We start from the raw sequence: 16,440 nt of genomic DNA on the forward strand, positions 1-16,440 counted from the left end.
CACCTAAATAACTACAGGTGGTGAGATAAGCTGCACAATATAATTGACCTTTCAGTATATTGTTGCACACACACCATCTATTTAGCAAATGCCCTTGTTATCAACAGCAGCCTTTTAAACTCACCTGAGCTAACAGGTATGTGAGCTGGTTACTCTGCTGCGCTTAAAATTTCTTTTTTGGTTTGCTACAATGCCTTTTCTGAAACGTTGTCTCCCTCTGCTGGAACACTGACTTCTTTCATTTAATGCCTGCAGACTATAAAAGAGAAACCAACCCAAAAAGTTTGGTTGATTAGTCTGTGGCATTCTTTTAAACTGTTGCTTATGGCGGTCTCTGTGAGCTTCTCAGTGACATTCAGCCATCCAGGTATCCCGCCTGCAGTAGACGGAATGTGGCAATGGAACGCTGGCTGCGCGTGTCATAATAGGCTCTGAGCCTTTATATACCTGCGCACAGCAGCAGCCACCTTCAGTCTGCTGCTGGACAGCCAGCAGCAGCAGCAGCAGGAGAGGTAATTAATCAGCAACCCTCCTGCTAAGGGTAGACAGCTGCTCGTTCCACCCCCCCCGCCTTAATTGGTTCTCCTCCCTTCCAACGGTGTTGAGGCGGGTGGGAACAGCCGGGGGTTGAGGGTACTGTGCTAAAAGAGGTGGAGTTATGCAGATCTAAAACGCGTGGATTGCAGCAGCAGCAAGCCGAAAAGTGCAGGCATGTGAGGGATCTAGAGGTTGACAGCATGTCTTCTTAACGGGAGTCCAGGTGGCCATCTCCACAAATGGACTTTTCAGAATCCTTGGGTGGCACCGTAGTCGGAAACCAATTCTGGTTATCGCTTCTCGGCCTTTTGGCTAAGATCAAGTGTAGTATCTGTTCTTATCAGTTTAATATCTGATACGTCCCCTATCTGGGGACCATATATTAAATGGATTTTTAGAACAGGGAGATGGAAAAAGAGCTTGCTCTGTCCACTCCACGCATTGACCTGGTATTGCAGTATCTCCAGGACCGGTGCACCCCTTCTTTAATGCAGTTTCTAAAATCAGAAAGAATTGAATTCAATGCTTTTTGTTCATTTGGCTTGTTTGTCGGATTTTGGGATGGACTCTTTGGCTTTGCTTTTCTTCTCCTCATTTGATTTTTCATGTTAAAAGTTGCAGAAGCCAGATGACAAGCTCATTTTGGTTCAACTTCAGCAACTGTGCATTGCATTGCCATGTAATGTAATGCAATGCTATCTATCTAGCTCTCCCTCTATACTTCCTTTTGGATAAACAGACATATTAGGCAAGCATTTTGGAGCTTTCACCTAAATAACTACAGGTGGTGAGATAAGCTGCACAATATAATTGACCTTTCAGTATATTGTTGCACACACACCATCTATTTAGCAAATGCCCTTGTTATCAACAGCAGCCTTTTAAACTCACCTGAGCTAACAGGTATGTGAGCTGGTTACTCTGCTGCGCTTAAAATTTCTTTTTTGGTTTGCTACAATGCCTTTTCTGAAACGTTGTCTCCCTCTGCTGGAACACTGACTTCTTTCATTTAACGCCTGCAGACTATAAAAGAGAAACCAACCCAAAAAGTTTGGTTGATTAGTCTGTGGCATTCTTTTAAACTGTTGCTTATGGCGGTCTCTGTGAGCTTCTCAGTGACATTCAGCCATCCAGGTATCCCGCCTGCAGTAGACGGAATGTGGCAATGGAACACTGGCTGCGCGTGTCATAATAGGCTCTGAGCCTTTATATACCTGCGCACAGCAGCAGCCACCTTCAGTCTGCTGCTGGACAGCCAGCAGCAGCAGCAGCAGGAGAGGTAATTAATCAGCAACCCTCCTGCTAAGGGTAGACAGCTGCTCGTTCCACCCCCCCCCCCGCCTTAATTGGTTCTCCTCCCTTCCAACGGTGTTGAGGCGGGTGGGAACAGCCGGGGGTTGAGGGTACTGTGCTAAAAGAGGTGGAGTTATGCAGATCTAAAACGCGTGGATTGCAGCAGCAGCAAGCCGAAAAGTGCAGGCATGTGAGGGATCTAGAGGTTGACAGCATGTCTTCTTAACGGGAGTCCAGGTGGCCATCTCCACAAATGGACTTTTCAGAATCCTTGGGTGGCACCGTAGTCGGAAACCAATTCTGGTTATCGCTTCTCGGCCTTTTGGCTAAGATCAAGTGTAGTATCTGTTCTTATCAGTTTAATATCTGATACGTCCCCTATCTGGGGACCATATATTAAATGGATTTTTAGAACAGGGAGATGGAAAAAGAGCTTGCTCTGTCCACTCCACGCATTGACCTGGTATTGCAGTATCTCCAGGACCGGTGCACCCCTTCTTTAATGCAGTTTCTAAAATCAGAAAGAATTGAATTCAATGCTTTTTGTTCATTTGGCTTGTTTGTCGGATTTTGGGATGGACTCTTTGGCTTTGCTTTTCTTCTCCTCATTTGATTTTTCATGTTAAAAGTTGCAGAAGCCAGATGACAAGCTCATTTTGGTTCAACTTCAGCAACTGTGCATTGCATTGCCATGTAATGTAATGCAATGCTATCTATCTAGCTCTCCCTCTATACTTCCTTTTGGATAAACAGACATATTAGGCAAGCATTTTGGAGCTTTCACCTAAATAACTACAGGTGGTGAGATAAGCTGCACAATATAATTGACCTTTCAGTATATTGTTGCACACACACCATCTATTTAGCAAATGCCCTTGTTATCAACAGCAGCCTTTTAAACTCACCTGAGCTAACAGGTATGTGAGCTGGTTACTCTGCTGCGCTTAAAATTTCTTTTTTGGTTTGCTACAATGCCTTTTCTGAAACGTTGTCTCCCTCTGCTGGAACACTGACTTCTTTCATTTAACGCCTGCAGACTATAAAAGAGAAACCAACCCAAAAAGTTTGGTTGATTAGTCTGTGGCATTCTTTTAAACTGTTGCTTATGGCGGTCTCTGTGAGCTTCTCAGTGACATTCAGCCATCCAGGTATCCCGCCTGCAGTAGACGGAATGTGGCAATGGAACACTGGCTGCGCGTGTCATAATAGGCTCTGAGCCTTTATATACCTGCGCACAGCAGCAGCCACCTTCAGTCTGCTGCTGGACAGCCAGCAGCAGCAGCAGCAGCAGGAGAGGTAATTAATCAGCAACCCTCCTGCTAAGGGTAGACAGCTGCTCGTTCCACCCCCCCCCCCGCCTTAATTGGTTCTCCTCCCTTCCAACGGTGTTGAGGCGGGTGGGAACAGCCGGGGGTTGAGGGTACTGTGCTAAAAGAGGTGGAGTTATGCAGATCTAAAACGCGTGGATTGCAGCAGCAGCAAGCCGAAAAGTGCAGGCATGTGAGGGATCTAGAGGTTGACAGCATGTCTTCTTAACGGGAGTCCAGGTGGCCATCTCCACAAATGGACTTTTCAGAATCCTTGGGTGGCACCGTAGTCGGAAACCAATTCTGGTTATCGCTTCTCGGCCTTTTGGCTAAGATCAAGTGTAGTATCTGTTCTTATCAGTTTAATATCTGATACGTCCCCTATCTGGGGACCATATATTAAATGGATTTTTAGAACAGGGAGATGGAAAAAGAGCTTGCTCTGTCCACTCCACGCATTGACCTGGTATTGCAGTATCTCCAGGACCGGTGCACCCCTTCTTTAATGCAGTTTCTAAAATCAGAAAGAATTGAATTCAATGCTTTTTGTTCATTTGGCTTGTTTGTCGGATTTTGGGATGGACTCTTTGGCTTTGCTTTTCTTCTCCTCATTTGATTTTTCATGTTAAAAGTTGCAGAAGCCAGATGACAAGCTCATTTTGGTTCAACTTCAGCAACTGTGCATTGCATTGCCATGTAATGTAATGCAATGCTATCTATCTAGCTCTCCCTCTATACTTCCTTTTGGATAAACAGACATATTAGGCAAGCATTTTGGAGCTTTCACCTAAATAACTACAGGTGGTGAGATAAGCTGCACAATATAATTGACCTTTCAGTATATTGTTGCACACACACCATCTATTTAGCAAATGCCCTTGTTATCAACAGCAGCCTTTTAAACTCACCTGAGCTAACAGGTATGTGAGCTGGTTACTCTGCTGCGCTTAAAATTTCTTTTTTGGTTTGCTACAATGCCTTTTCTGAAACGTTGTCTCCCTCTGCTGGAACACTGACTTCTTTCATTTAACGCCTGCAGACTATAAAAGAGAAACCAACCCAAAAAGTTTGGTTGATTAGTCTGTGGCATTCTTTTAAACTGTTGCTTATGGCGGTCTCTGTGAGCTTCTCAGTGACATTCAGCCATCCAGGTATCCCGCCTGCAGTAGACGGAATGTGGCAATGGAACGCTGGCTGCGCGTGTCATAATAGGCTCTGAGCCTTTATATACCTGCGCACAGCAGCAGCCACCTTCAGTCTGCTGCTGGACAGCCAGCAGCAGCAGCAGCAGGAGAGGTAATTAATCAGCAACCCTCCTGCTAAGGGTAGACAGCTGCTCGTTCCACCCCCCCCCCCGCCTTAATTGGTTCTCCTCCCTTCCAACGGTGTTGAGGCGGGTGGGAACAGCCGGGGGTTGAGGGTACTGTGCTAAAAGAGGTGGAGTTATGCAGATCTAAAACGCGTGGATTGCAGCAGCAGCAAGCCGAAAAGTGCAGGCATGTGAGGGATCTAGAGGTTGACAGCATGTCTTCTTAACGGGAGTCCAGGTGGCCATCTCCACAAATGGACTTTTCAGAATCCTTGGGTGGCACCGTAGTCGGAAACCAATTCTGGTTATCGCTTCTCGGCCTTTTGGCTAAGATCAAGTGTAGTATCTGTTCTTATCAGTTTAATATCTGATACGTCCCCTATCTGGGGACCATATATTAAATGGATTTTTAGAACAGGGAGATGGAAAAAGAGCTTGCTCTGTCCACTCCACGCATTGACCTGGTATTGCAGTATCTCCAGGACCGGTGCACCCCTTCTTTAATGCAGTTTCTAAAATCAGAAAGAATTGAATTCAATGCTTTTTGTTCATTTGGCTTGTTTGTCGGATTTTGGGATGGACTCTTTGGCTTTGCTTTTCTTCTCCTCATTTGATTTTTCATGTTAAAAGTTGCAGAAGCCAGATGACAAGCTCATTTTGGTTCAACTTCAGCAACTGTGCATTGCATTGCCATGTAATGTAATGCAATGCTATCTATCTAGCTCTCCCTCTATACTTCCTTTTGGATAAACAGACATATTAGGCAAGCATTTTGGAGCTTTCACCTAAATAACTACAGGTGGTGAGATAAGCTGCACAATATAATTGACCTTTCAGTATATTGTTGCACACACACCATCTATTTAGCAAATGCCCTTGTTATCAACAGCAGCCTTTTAAACTCACCTGAGCTAACAGGTATGTGAGCTGGTTACTCTGCTGCGCTTAAAATTTCTTTTTTGGTTTGCTACAATGCCTTTTCTGAAACGTTGTCTCCCTCTGCTGGAACACTGACTTCTTTCATTTAACGCCTGCAGACTATAAAAGAGAAACCAACCCAAAAAGTTTGGTTGATTAGTCTGTGGCATTCTTTTAAACTGTTGCTTATGGCGGTCTCTGTGAGCTTCTCAGTGACATTCAGCCATCCAGGTATCCCGCCTGCAGTAGACGGAATGTGGCAATGGAACGCTGGCTGCGCGTGTCATAATAGGCTCTGAGCCTTTATATACCTGCGCACAGCAGCAGCCACCTTCAGTCTGCTGCTGGACAGCCAGCAGCAGCAGCAGCAGGAGAGGTAATTAATCAGCAACCCTCCTGCTAAGGGTAGACAGCTGCTCGTTCCACCCCCCCCCCCGCCTTAATTGGTTCTCCTCCCTTCCAACGGTGTTGAGGCGGGTGGGAACAGCCGGGGGTTGAGGGTACTGTGCTAAAAGAGGTGGAGTTATGCAGATCTAAAACGCGTGGATTGCAGCAGCAGCAAGCCGAAAAGTGCAGGCATGTGAGGGATCTAGAGGTTGACAGCATGTCTTCTTAACGGGAGTCCAGGTGGCCATCTCCACAAATGGACTTTTCAGAATCCTTGGGTGGCACCGTAGTCGGAAACCAATTCTGGTTATCGCTTCTCGGCCTTTTGGCTAAGATCAAGTGTAGTATCTGTTCTTATCAGTTTAATATCTGATACGTCCCCTATCTGGGGACCATATATTAAATGGATTTTTAGAACAAGGAGATGGAAAAAGAGCTTGCTCTGTCCACTCCACGCATTGACCTGGTATTGCAGTATCTCCAGGACCGGTGCACCCCTTCTTTAATGCAGTTTCTAAAATCAGAAAGAATTGAATTCAATGCTTTTTGTTCATTTGGCTTGTTTGTCGGATTTTGGGATGGACTCTTTGGCTTTGCTTTTCTTCTCCTCATTGGATTTTTCATGTTAAAAGTTGCAGAAGCCAGATGACAAGCTCATTTTGGTTCAACTTCAGCAACTGTGCATTGCATTGCCATGTAATGTAATGCAATGCTATCTATCTAGCTCTCCCTCTATACTTCCTTTTGGATAAACAGACATATTAGGCAAGCATTTTGGAGCTTTCACCTAAATAACTACAGGTGGTGAGATAAGCTGCACAATATAATTGACCTTTCAGTATATTGTTGCACACACACCATCTATTTAGCAAATGCCCTTGTTATCAACAGCAGCCTTTTAAACTCACCTGAGCTAACAGTTATGTGAGCTGGTTACTCTGCTGCGCTTAAAATTTCTTTTTTGGTTTGCTACAATGCCTTTTCTGAAACGTTGTCTCCCTCTGCTGGAACACTGACTTCTTTCATTTAATGCCTGCAGACTATAAAAGAGAAACAAACACAAAAAGTTTGGTTGATTAGTCTGTGGCATTCTTTTAAACTGTTGCTTATGGCGGTCTCTGTGAGCTTCTCAGTGACATTCAGCCATCCAGGTATCCCGCCTGCAGTAGACGGAATGTGGCAATGGAACGCTGGCTGCGCGTGTCATAATAGGCTCTGAGCCTTTATATACCTGCGCACAGCAGCAGCCACCTTCAGTCTGCTGCTGGACAGCCAGCAGCAGCAGCAGCAGCAGGAGAGGTAATTAATCAGCAACCCTCCTGCTAAGGGTAGACAGCTGCTCGTTCCACCCCCCCCCCCGCCTTAATTGGTTCTCCTCCCTTCCAACGGTGTTGAGGCGGGTGGGAACAGCCGGGGGTTGAGGGTACTGTGCTAAAAGAGGTGGAGTTATGCAGATCTAAAACGCGTGGATTGCAGCAGCAGCAAGCCGAAAAGTGCAGGCATGTGAGGGATCTAGAGGTTGACAGCATGTCTTCTTAACGGGAGTCCAGGTGGCCATCTCCACAAATGGACTTTTCAGAATCCTTGGGTGGCACCGTAGTCGGAAACCAATTCTGGTTTTCGCTTCTCGGCCTTTTGGCTAAGATCAAGTGTAGTATCTGTTCTTATCAGTTTAATATCTGATACGTCCCCTATCTGGGGACCATATATTAAATGGATTTTTAGAACAGGGAGATGGAAAAAGAGCTTGCTCTGTCCACTCCACGCATTGACCTGGTATTGCAGTATCTCCAGGACCGGTGCACCCCTTCTTTAATGCAGTTTCTAAAATCAGAAAGAATTGAATTCAATGCTTTTTGTTCATTTGGCTTGTTTGTCGGATTTTGGGATGGACTCTTTGGCTTTGCTTTTCTTCTCCTCATTGGATTTTTCATGTTAAAAGTTGCAGAAGCCAGATGACAAGCTCATTTTGGTTCAACTTCAGCAACTGTGCATTGCATTGCCATGTAATGTAATGCAATGCTATCTATCTAGCTCTCCCTCTGTACTTCCTTTTGGATAAACAGACATATTAGGCAAGCATTTTGGAGCTTTCACCTAAATAACTACAGGTGGTGAGATAAGCTGCACAATATAATTGACCTTTCAGTATATTGTTGCACACACACCATCTATTTAGCAAATGCCCTTGTTATCAACAGCAGCCTTTTAAACTCACCTGAGCTAACAGGTATGTGAGCTGGTTACTCTGCTGCGCTTAAAATTTCTTTTTTGGTTTGCTACAATGCCTTTTCTGAAACGTTGTCTCCCTCTGCTGGAACACTGACTTCTTTCATTTAATGCCTGCAGACTATAAAAGAGAAACCAACCCAAAAAGTTTGGTTGATTAGTCTGTGGCATTCTTTTAAACTGTTGCTTATGGCGGTCTCTGTGAGCTTCTCAGTGACATTCAGCCATCCAGGTATCCCGCCTGCAGTAGACGGAATGTGGCAATGGAACGCTGGCTGCGCGTGTCATAATAGGCTCTGAGCCTTTATATACCTGCGCACAGCAGCAGCCACCTTCAGTCTGCTGCTGGACAGCCAGCAGCAGCAGCAGCAGGAGAGGTAATTAATCAGCAACCCTCCTGCTAAGGGTAGACAGCTGCTCGTTCCACCCCCCCCCCGCCTTAATTGGTTCTCCTCCCTTCCAACGGTGTTGAGGCGGGTGGAAACAGCCGGGGGTTGAGGGTACTGTGCTAAAAGAGGTGGAGTTATGCAGATCTAAAACGCGTGGATTGCAGCAGCAGCAAGCCGAAAAGTGCAGGCATGTGAGGGATCTAGAGGTTGACAGCATGTCTTCTTAACGGGAGTCCAGGTGGCCATCTCCACAAATGGACTTTTCAGAATCCTTGGGTGGCACCGTAGTCGGAAACCAATTCTGGTTATCGCTTCTCGGCTTTTTGGCTAAGATCAAGTGTAGTATCTGTTCTTATCAGTTTAATATCTGATACGTCCCCTATCTGGGGACCATATATTAAATGGATTTTTAGAACAGGGAGATGGAAAAAGAGCTTGCTCTGTCCACTCCACGCATTGACCTGGTATTGCAGTATCTCCAGGACCGGTGCACCCCTTCTTTAATGCAGTTTCTAAAATCAGAAAGAATTGAATTCAATGCTTTTTGTTCATTTGGCTTGTTTGTCGGATTTTGGGATGGACTCTTTGGCTTTGCTTTTCTTCTCCTCATTGGATTTTTCATGTTAAAAGTTGCAGAAGCCAGATGACAAGCTCATTTTGGTTCAACTTCAGCAACTGTGCATTGCATTGCCATGTAATGTAATGCAATGATATCTATCTAGCTCTCCCTCTATACTTCCTTTTGGATAAACAGACATATTAGGCAAGCATTTTGGAGCTTTCACCTAAATAACTACAGGTGGTGAGATAAGCTGCACAATATAATTGACCTTTCAGTATATTGTTGCACACACACCATCTATTTAGCAAATGCCCTTGTTATCAACAGCAGCCTTTTAAACTCACCTGAGCTAACAGGTATGTGAGCTGGTTACTCTGCTGCGCTTAAAATTTCTTTTTTGGTTTGCTACAATGCCTTTTCTGAAACGTTGTCTCCCTCTGCTGGAACACTGACTTCTTTCATTTAATGCCTGCAGACTATAAAAGAGAAACCAACCCAAAAAGTTTGGTTGATTAGTCTGTGGCATTCTTTTAAACTGTTGCTTATGGCGGTCTCTGTGAGCTTCTCAGTGACATTCAGCCATCCAGGTATCCCGCCTGCAGTAGACGGAATGTGGCAATGGAACGCTGGCTGCGCGTGTCATAATAGGCTCTGAGCCTTTATATACCTGCGCACAGCAGCAGCCACCTTCAGTCTGCTGCTGGACAGCCAGCAGCAGCAGCAGCAGCAGGAGAGGTAATTAATCAGCAACCCTCCTGCTAAGGGTAGACAGCTGCTCGTTCCAACCCCCCCCCGCCTTAATTGGTTCTCCTCCCTTCCAACGGTGTTGAGGCGGGTGGGAACAGCCGGGGGTTGAGGGTACTGTGCTAAAAGAGGTGGAGTTATGCAGATCTAAAACGCGTGGATTGCAGCAGCAGCAAGCCGAAAAGTGCAGGCATGTGAGGGATCTAGAGGTTGACAGCATGTCTTCTTAACGGGAGTCCAGGTGGCCATCTCCACAAATGGACTTTTCAGAATCCTTGGGTGGCACCGTAGTCGGAAACCAATTCTGGTTATCGCTTCTCGGCCTTTTGGCTAAGATCAAGTGTAGTATCTGTTCTTATCAGTTTAATATCTGATACGTCCCCTATCTGGGGACCATATATTAAATGGATTTTTAGAACAGGGAGATGGAAAAAGAGCTTGCTCTGTCCACTCCACGCATTGACCTGGTATTGCAGTATCTCCAGGACCGGTGCACCCCTTCTTTAATGCAGTTTCTAAAATCAGAAAGAATTGAATTCAATGCTTTTTGTTCATTTGGCTTGTTTGTCGGATTTTGGGATGGACTCTTTGGCTTTGCTTTTCTTCTCCTCATTGGATTTTTCATGTTAAAAGTTGCAGAAGCCAGATGACAAGCTCATTTTGGTTCAACTTCAGCAACTGTGCATTGCATTGCCATGTAATGTAATGCAATGCTATCTATCTAGCTCTCCCTCCATACTTCCTTTTGGATAAACAGACATATTAGGCAAGCATTTTGGAGCTTTCACCTAAATAACTACAGGTGGTGAGATAAGCTGCACAATATAATTGACCTTTCAGTATATTGTTGCACACACACCATCTATTTAGCAAATGCCCTTGTTATCAACAGCAGCCTTTTAAACTCACCTGAGCTAACAGGTATGTGAGCTGGTTACTCTGCTGCGCTTAAAATTTCTTTTTTGGTTTGCTACAATGCCTTTTCTGAAACGTTGTCTCCCTCTGCTGGAACACTGACTTCTTTCATTTAATGCCTGCAGACTATAAAAGAGAAACCAACCCAAAAAGTTTGGTTGATTAGTCTGTGGCATTCTTTTAAACTGTTGCTTATGGCGGTCTCTGTGAGCTTCTCAGTGACATTCAGCCATCCAGGTATCCCGCCTGCAGTAGACGGAATGTGGCAATGGAACGCTGGCTGCGCGTGTCATAATAGGCTCTGAGCCTTTATATACCTGCGCACAGCAGCAGCCACCTTCAGTCTGCTGCTGGACAGCCAGCAGCAGCAGCAGCAGCAGGAGAGGTAATTAATCAGCAACCCTCCTGCTAAGGGTAGACAGCTGCTCGTTCCACCCCCCCCCCGCCTTAATTGGTTCTCCTCCCTTCCAACGGTGTTGAGGCGGGTGGGAACAGCCGGGGGTTGAGGGTACTGTGCTAAAAGAGGTGGAGTTATGCAGATCTAAAACGCGTGGATTGCAGCAGCAGCAAGCCGAAAAGTGCAGGCATGTGAGGGATCTAGAGGTTGACAGCATGTCTTCTTAACGGGAGTCCAGGTGGCCATCTCCACAAATGGACTTTTCAGAATCCTTGGGTGGCACCGTAGTCGGAAACCAATTCTGGTTATCGCTTCTCGGCCTTTTGGCTAAGATCAAGTGTAGTATCTGTTCTTATCAGTTTAATATCTGATACGTCCCCTATCTGGGGACCATATATTAAATGGATTTTTAGAACAGGGAGATGGAAAAAGAGCTTGTTCTGTCCACTCCACGCATTGACCTGGTATTGCAGTATCTCCAGGACCGGTGCACCCCTTCTTTAATGCAGTTTCTAAAATCAGAAAGAATTGAATTCAATGCTTTTTGTTCATTTGGCTTGTTTGTCGGATTTTGGGATGGACTCTTTGGCTTTGCTTTTCTTCTCCTCATTGGATTTTTCATGTTAAAAGTTGCAGAAGCCAGATGACAAGCTCATTTTGGTTCAACTTCAGCAACTGTGCATTGCATTGCCATGTAATGTAATGCAATGCTATCTATCTAGCTCTCCCTCTATACTTCCTTTTGGATAAACAGACATATTAGGCAAGCATTTTGGAGCTTTCACCTAAATAACTACAGGTGGTGAGATAAGCTGCACAATATAATTGACCTTTCAGTATATTGTTGCACACACACCATCTATTTAGCAAATGCCCTTGTTATCAACAGCAGCCTTTTAAACTCACCTGAGCTAACAGGTATGTGAGCTGGTTACTCTGCTGCGCTTAAAATTTCTTTTTTGGTTTGCTACAATGCCTTTTCTGAAACGTTGTCTCCCTCTGCTGGAACACTGACTTCTTTCATTTAATGCCTGCAGACTATAAAAGAGAAACCAACCCAAAAAGTTTGGTTGATTAGTCTGTGGCATTCTTTTAAACTGTTGCTTATGGCGGTCTCTGTGAGCTTCTCAGTGACATTCAGCCATCCAGGTATCCCGCCTGCAGTAGACGGAATGTGGCAATGGAACGCTGGCTGCGCGTGTCATAATAGGCTCTGAGCCTTTATATACCTGCGCACAGCAGCAGCCACCTTCAGTCTGCTGCTTGACAGCCAGCAGCAGCAGCAGCAGCAGGAGAGGTAATTAATCAGCAACCCTCCTGCTAAGGGTAGACATCTGCTCGTTCCACCCCCCCCCCGCCTTAATTGGTTCTCCTCCCTTCCAACGGTGTTGAGGCGGGTGGGAACAGCCGGGGGTTGAGGGTACTGTGCTAAAAGAGGTGGAGTTATGCAGATCTAAAACGCGTGGATTGCAGCAGCAGCAAGCCGAAAATTGCAGGCATGTGAGGGATCTAGAGGTTGACAGCATGTCTTCTTAACGGGAGTCCAGGTGGCCATCTCCACAAATGGACTTTTCAGAATCCTTGGGTGGCACCGTAGTCGGAAACCAATTCTGGTTATCGCTTCTCGGCCTTTTGGCTAAGATCAAGTGTAGTATCTGTTCTTATCAGTTTAATATCTGATACGTCCCCTATCTGGGGACCATATATTAAATGGATTTTTAGAACAGGGAGATGGAAAAAGAGCTTGCTCTGTCCACTCCACGCATTGACCTGGTATTGCAGTATCTCCAGGACCGGTGCACCCCTTCTTTAATGCAGTTTCTAAAATCAGAAAGAATTGAATTCAATGCTTTTTGTTCATTTGGCTTGTTTGTCGGATTTTGGGATGGACTCTTTGGCTTTGCTTTTCTTCTCCTCATTGGATTTTTCATGTTAAAAGTTGCAGAAGCCAGATGACAAGCTCATTTTGGTTCAACTTCAGCAACTGTGCATTGCATTGCCATGTAATGTAATGCAATGCTATCTATCTAGCTCTCCCTCTATACTTCCTTTTGGATAAACAGACATATTAGGCAAGCATTTTGGAGCTTTCACCTAAATAACTACAGGTGGTGAGATAAGCTGCACAATATAATTGACCTTTCAGTATATTGTTGCACACACACCATCTATTTAGCAAATGCCCTTGTTATCAACAGCAGCCTTTTAAACTCACCTGAGCTAACAGGTATGTGAGCTGGTTACTCTGCTGCGCTTAAAATTTCTTTTTTGGTTTGCTACAATGCCTTTTCTGAAACGTTGTCTCCCTCTGCTGGAACACTGACTTCTTTCATTTAATGCCTGCAGACTATAAAAGAGAAACCAACCCAAAAAGTTTGGTTGATTAGTCTGTGGCATTCTTTTAAACTGTTGCTTATGGCGGTCTCTGTGAGCTTCTCAGTGACATTCAGCCATCCAGGTATCCCGCCTGCAGTAGACGGAATGTGGCAATGGAACGCTGGCTGCGCGTGTCATAATAGGCTCTGAGCCTTTATATACCTGCGCACAGCAGCAGCCACCTTCAGTCTGCTGCTGGACAGCCAGCAGCAGCAGGAGAGGAAATTAATCAGCAACCCTCCTGCTAAGGGTAGACAGCTGCTCGTTCCACCCCCCCCCCGCCTTAATTGGTTCTCCTCCCTTCCAACGGTGTTGAGGCGGGTGGGAACAGCCGGGGGTTGAGGGTACTGTGCTAAAAGAGGTGGAGTTATGCAGATCTAAAACGCGTGGATTGCAGCAGCAGCAAGCCGAAAAGTGCAGGCATGTGAGGGATCTAGAGGTTGACAGCATGTATTCTTAACGGGAGTCCAGGTGGCCATCTCCACAAATGGACTTTTCAGAATCCTTGGGTGGCACCGTAGTCGGAAACCAATTCTGGTTATCGCTTCTCGGCCTTTTGGCTAAGATCAAGTGTAGTATCTGTTCTTATCAGTTTAATATCTGATACGTCCCCTATCTGGGGACCATATATTAAATGGATTTTTAGAACAGGGAGATGGAAAAAGAGCTTGCTCTGTCCACTCCACGCATTGACCTGGTATTGCAGTATCTCCAGGACCGGTGCACCCCTTCTTTAATGCAGTTTCTAAAATCAGAAAGAATTGAATTCAATGCTTTTTGTTCATTTGGCTTGTTTGTCGGATTTTGGGATGGACTCTTTGGCTTTGCTTTTCTTCTCCTCATTGGATTTTTCATGTTAAAAGTTGCAGAAGCCAGATGACAAGCTCATTTTGGTTCAACTTCAGCAACTGTGCATTGCATTGCCATGTAATGTAATGCAATGCTATCTATCTAGCTCTCCCTCTATACTTCCTTTTGGATAAACAGACATATTAGGCAAGCATTTTGGAGCTTTCACCTAAATAACTACAGGTGGTGAGATAAGCTGCACAATATAATTGACCTTTCAGTATATTGTTGCACACACACCATCTATTTAGCAAATGCCCTTGTTATCAACAGCAGCCTTTTAAACTCACCTGAGCTAACAGGTATGTGAGCTGGTTACTCTGCTGCGCTTAAAATTTCTTTTTTGGTTTGCTACAATGCCTTTTCTGAAACGTTGTCTCCCTCTGCTGGAACACTGACTTCTTTCATTTAATGCCTGCAGACTATAAAAGAGAAACCAACCCAAAAAGTTTGGTTGATTAGTCTGTGGCATTCTTTTAAACTGTTGCTTATGGCGGTCTCTGTGAGCTTCTCAGTGACATTCAGCCATCCAGGTATCCCGCCTGCAGTAGACGGAATGTGGCAATGGAACGCTGGCTGCGCGTGTCATAATAGGCTCTGAGCCTTTATATACCTGCGCACAGCAGCAGCCACCTTCAGTCTGCTGCTGGACAGCCAGCAGCAGCAGCAGCAGCAGGAGAGGTAATTAATCAGCAACCCTCCTGCTAAGGCTAGACAGCTGCTCGTTCCACCCCCCCCCCCCCGCCTTAATTGGTTCTCCTCCCTTCCAACGGTGTTGAGGCGGGTGGGAACAGCCGGGGGTTGAGGGTACTGTGCTAAAAGAGGTGGAGTTATGCAGATCTAAAACGCGTGGATTGCAGCAGCAGCAAGCCGAAAAGTGCAGGCATGTGAGGGATCTAGAGGTTGACAGCATGTCTTCTTAACGGGAGTCCAGGTGGCCATCTCCACAAATGGACTTTTCAGAATCCTTGGGTGGCACCGTAGTCGGAAACCAATTCTGGTTATCGCTTCTCGGCCTTTTGGCTAAGATCAAGTGTAGTATCTGTTCTTATCAGTTTAATATCTGATACGTCCCCTATCTGGGGACCATATATTAAATGGATTTTTAGAACAGGGAGATGGAAAAAGAGCTTGCTCTGTCCACTCCACGCATTGACCTGGTATTGCAGTATCTCCAGGACCGGTGCACCCCTTCTTTAATGCAGTTTCTAAAATCAGAAAGAATTGAATTCAATGCTTTTTGTTCATTTGGCTTGTTTGTCGGATTTTGGGATGGACTCTTTGGCTTTGCTTTTCTTCTCCTCATTGGATTTTTCATGTTAAAAGTTGCAGAAGCCAGATGACAAGCTCATTTTGGTTCAACTTCAGCAACTGTGCATTGCATTGCCATGTAATGTAATGCAATGCTATCTATCTAGCTCTCCCTCTATACTTCCTTTTGGATAAACAGACATATTAGGCAAGCATTTTGGAGCTTTCACCTAAATAACTACAGGTGGTGAGATAAGCTGCACAATATAATTGACCTTTCAGTATATTGTTGCACACACACCATCTATTTAGCAAATGCCCTTGTTATCAACAGCAGCCTTTTAAACTCACCTGAGCTAACAGGTATGTGAGCTGGTTACTCTGCTGCGCTTAAAATTTCTTTTTTGGTTTGCTACAATGCCTTTTCTGAAACGTTGTCTCCCTCTGCTGGAACACTGACTTCTTTCATTTAATGCCTGCAGACTATAAAAGAGAAACCAACCCAAAAAGTTTGGTTGATTAGTCTGTGGCATTCTTTTAAACTGTTGCTTATGGCGGTCTCTGTGAGCTTCTCAGTGACATTCAGCCATCCAGGTATCCCGCCTGCAGTAGACGGAATGTGGCAATGGAACGCTGGCTGCGCGTGTCATAATAGGCTCTGAGCCTTTATATACCTGCGCACAGCAGCAGCCACCTTCAGTCTGCTGCTGGACAGCCAGCAGCAGCAGCAGCAGGAGAGGTAATTAATCAGCAACCCTCCTGCTAAGGGTAGACAGCTGCTCGTTCCACCCCCCCCCCCGCCTTAATTGGTTCTCCTCCCTTCCAACGGTGTTGAGGCGGGTGGGAACAGCCGGGGGTTGAGGGTACTGTGCTAAAAGAGGTGGAGTTATGCAGATCTAAAACGCGTGGATTGCAGCAGCAGCAAGCCGAAAAGTGCAGGCATGTGAGGGATCTAGAGGTTGACAGCATGTCTTCTT

The 16,440-nt window shown here is 45.4% G+C and overlaps 12 non-coding genes across 12 annotated transcripts; all 12 read left to right on the forward strand.

The window, feature by feature from the left end:
• Positions 1 to 829: 829 nt before the first annotated feature.
• Positions 830 to 1,020, forward strand: LOC141182433 (U2 spliceosomal RNA). Its single transcript, XR_012257800.1, has one exon. It is a non-coding gene; the product is annotated as a U2 spliceosomal RNA (small nuclear RNA).
• Positions 1,021 to 2,136: 1,116 nt separating this feature from the next.
• On the forward strand, positions 2,137 to 2,327 carry LOC141182434 (U2 spliceosomal RNA). Its single transcript, XR_012257801.1, has one exon. It is a non-coding gene; the product is annotated as a U2 spliceosomal RNA (small nuclear RNA).
• Positions 2,328 to 3,446: 1,119 nt separating this feature from the next.
• Positions 3,447 to 3,637, forward strand: LOC141182435 (U2 spliceosomal RNA). Its single transcript, XR_012257802.1, has one exon. It is a non-coding gene; the product is annotated as a U2 spliceosomal RNA (small nuclear RNA).
• A 1,116-nt stretch (positions 3,638 to 4,753) lies between these two features.
• On the forward strand, positions 4,754 to 4,944 carry LOC141182436 (U2 spliceosomal RNA). The gene has a single exon (XR_012257803.1). It is a non-coding gene; the product is annotated as a U2 spliceosomal RNA (small nuclear RNA).
• A 1,116-nt stretch (positions 4,945 to 6,060) lies between these two features.
• Positions 6,061 to 6,251, forward strand: LOC141182295 (U2 spliceosomal RNA). Its single transcript, XR_012257675.1, has one exon. It is a non-coding gene; the product is annotated as a U2 spliceosomal RNA (small nuclear RNA).
• A 1,119-nt stretch (positions 6,252 to 7,370) lies between these two features.
• LOC141181543 (U2 spliceosomal RNA) lies at positions 7,371 to 7,561 on the forward strand. Its single transcript, XR_012257109.1, has one exon. It is a non-coding gene; the product is annotated as a U2 spliceosomal RNA (small nuclear RNA).
• A 1,115-nt stretch (positions 7,562 to 8,676) lies between these two features.
• On the forward strand, positions 8,677 to 8,867 carry LOC141181614 (U2 spliceosomal RNA). Its single transcript, XR_012257174.1, has one exon. It is a non-coding gene; the product is annotated as a U2 spliceosomal RNA (small nuclear RNA).
• A 1,118-nt stretch (positions 8,868 to 9,985) lies between these two features.
• LOC141182438 (U2 spliceosomal RNA) lies at positions 9,986 to 10,176 on the forward strand. The gene has a single exon (XR_012257804.1). It is a non-coding gene; the product is annotated as a U2 spliceosomal RNA (small nuclear RNA).
• A 1,118-nt stretch (positions 10,177 to 11,294) lies between these two features.
• Positions 11,295 to 11,485, forward strand: LOC141181679 (U2 spliceosomal RNA). Its single transcript, XR_012257233.1, has one exon. It is a non-coding gene; the product is annotated as a U2 spliceosomal RNA (small nuclear RNA).
• A 1,118-nt stretch (positions 11,486 to 12,603) lies between these two features.
• Positions 12,604 to 12,794, forward strand: LOC141182439 (U2 spliceosomal RNA). The gene has a single exon (XR_012257805.1). It is a non-coding gene; the product is annotated as a U2 spliceosomal RNA (small nuclear RNA).
• A 1,109-nt stretch (positions 12,795 to 13,903) lies between these two features.
• Positions 13,904 to 14,094, forward strand: LOC141182440 (U2 spliceosomal RNA). The gene has a single exon (XR_012257806.1). It is a non-coding gene; the product is annotated as a U2 spliceosomal RNA (small nuclear RNA).
• Positions 14,095 to 15,215: 1,121 nt separating this feature from the next.
• Positions 15,216 to 15,406, forward strand: LOC141182441 (U2 spliceosomal RNA). The gene has a single exon (XR_012257807.1). It is a non-coding gene; the product is annotated as a U2 spliceosomal RNA (small nuclear RNA).
• Positions 15,407 to 16,440: the final 1,034 nt, after the last annotated feature.

Source organism: Phyllobates terribilis, unplaced genomic scaffold (genome assembly GCF_046119375.1).
Source record: "Phyllobates terribilis strain yellow unplaced genomic scaffold, ASM4611937v1 Scaffold_34__1_contigs__length_13252353, whole genome shotgun sequence".
Lineage (NCBI taxonomy): Eukaryota > Metazoa > Chordata > Amphibia > Anura > Dendrobatidae > Phyllobates > Phyllobates terribilis.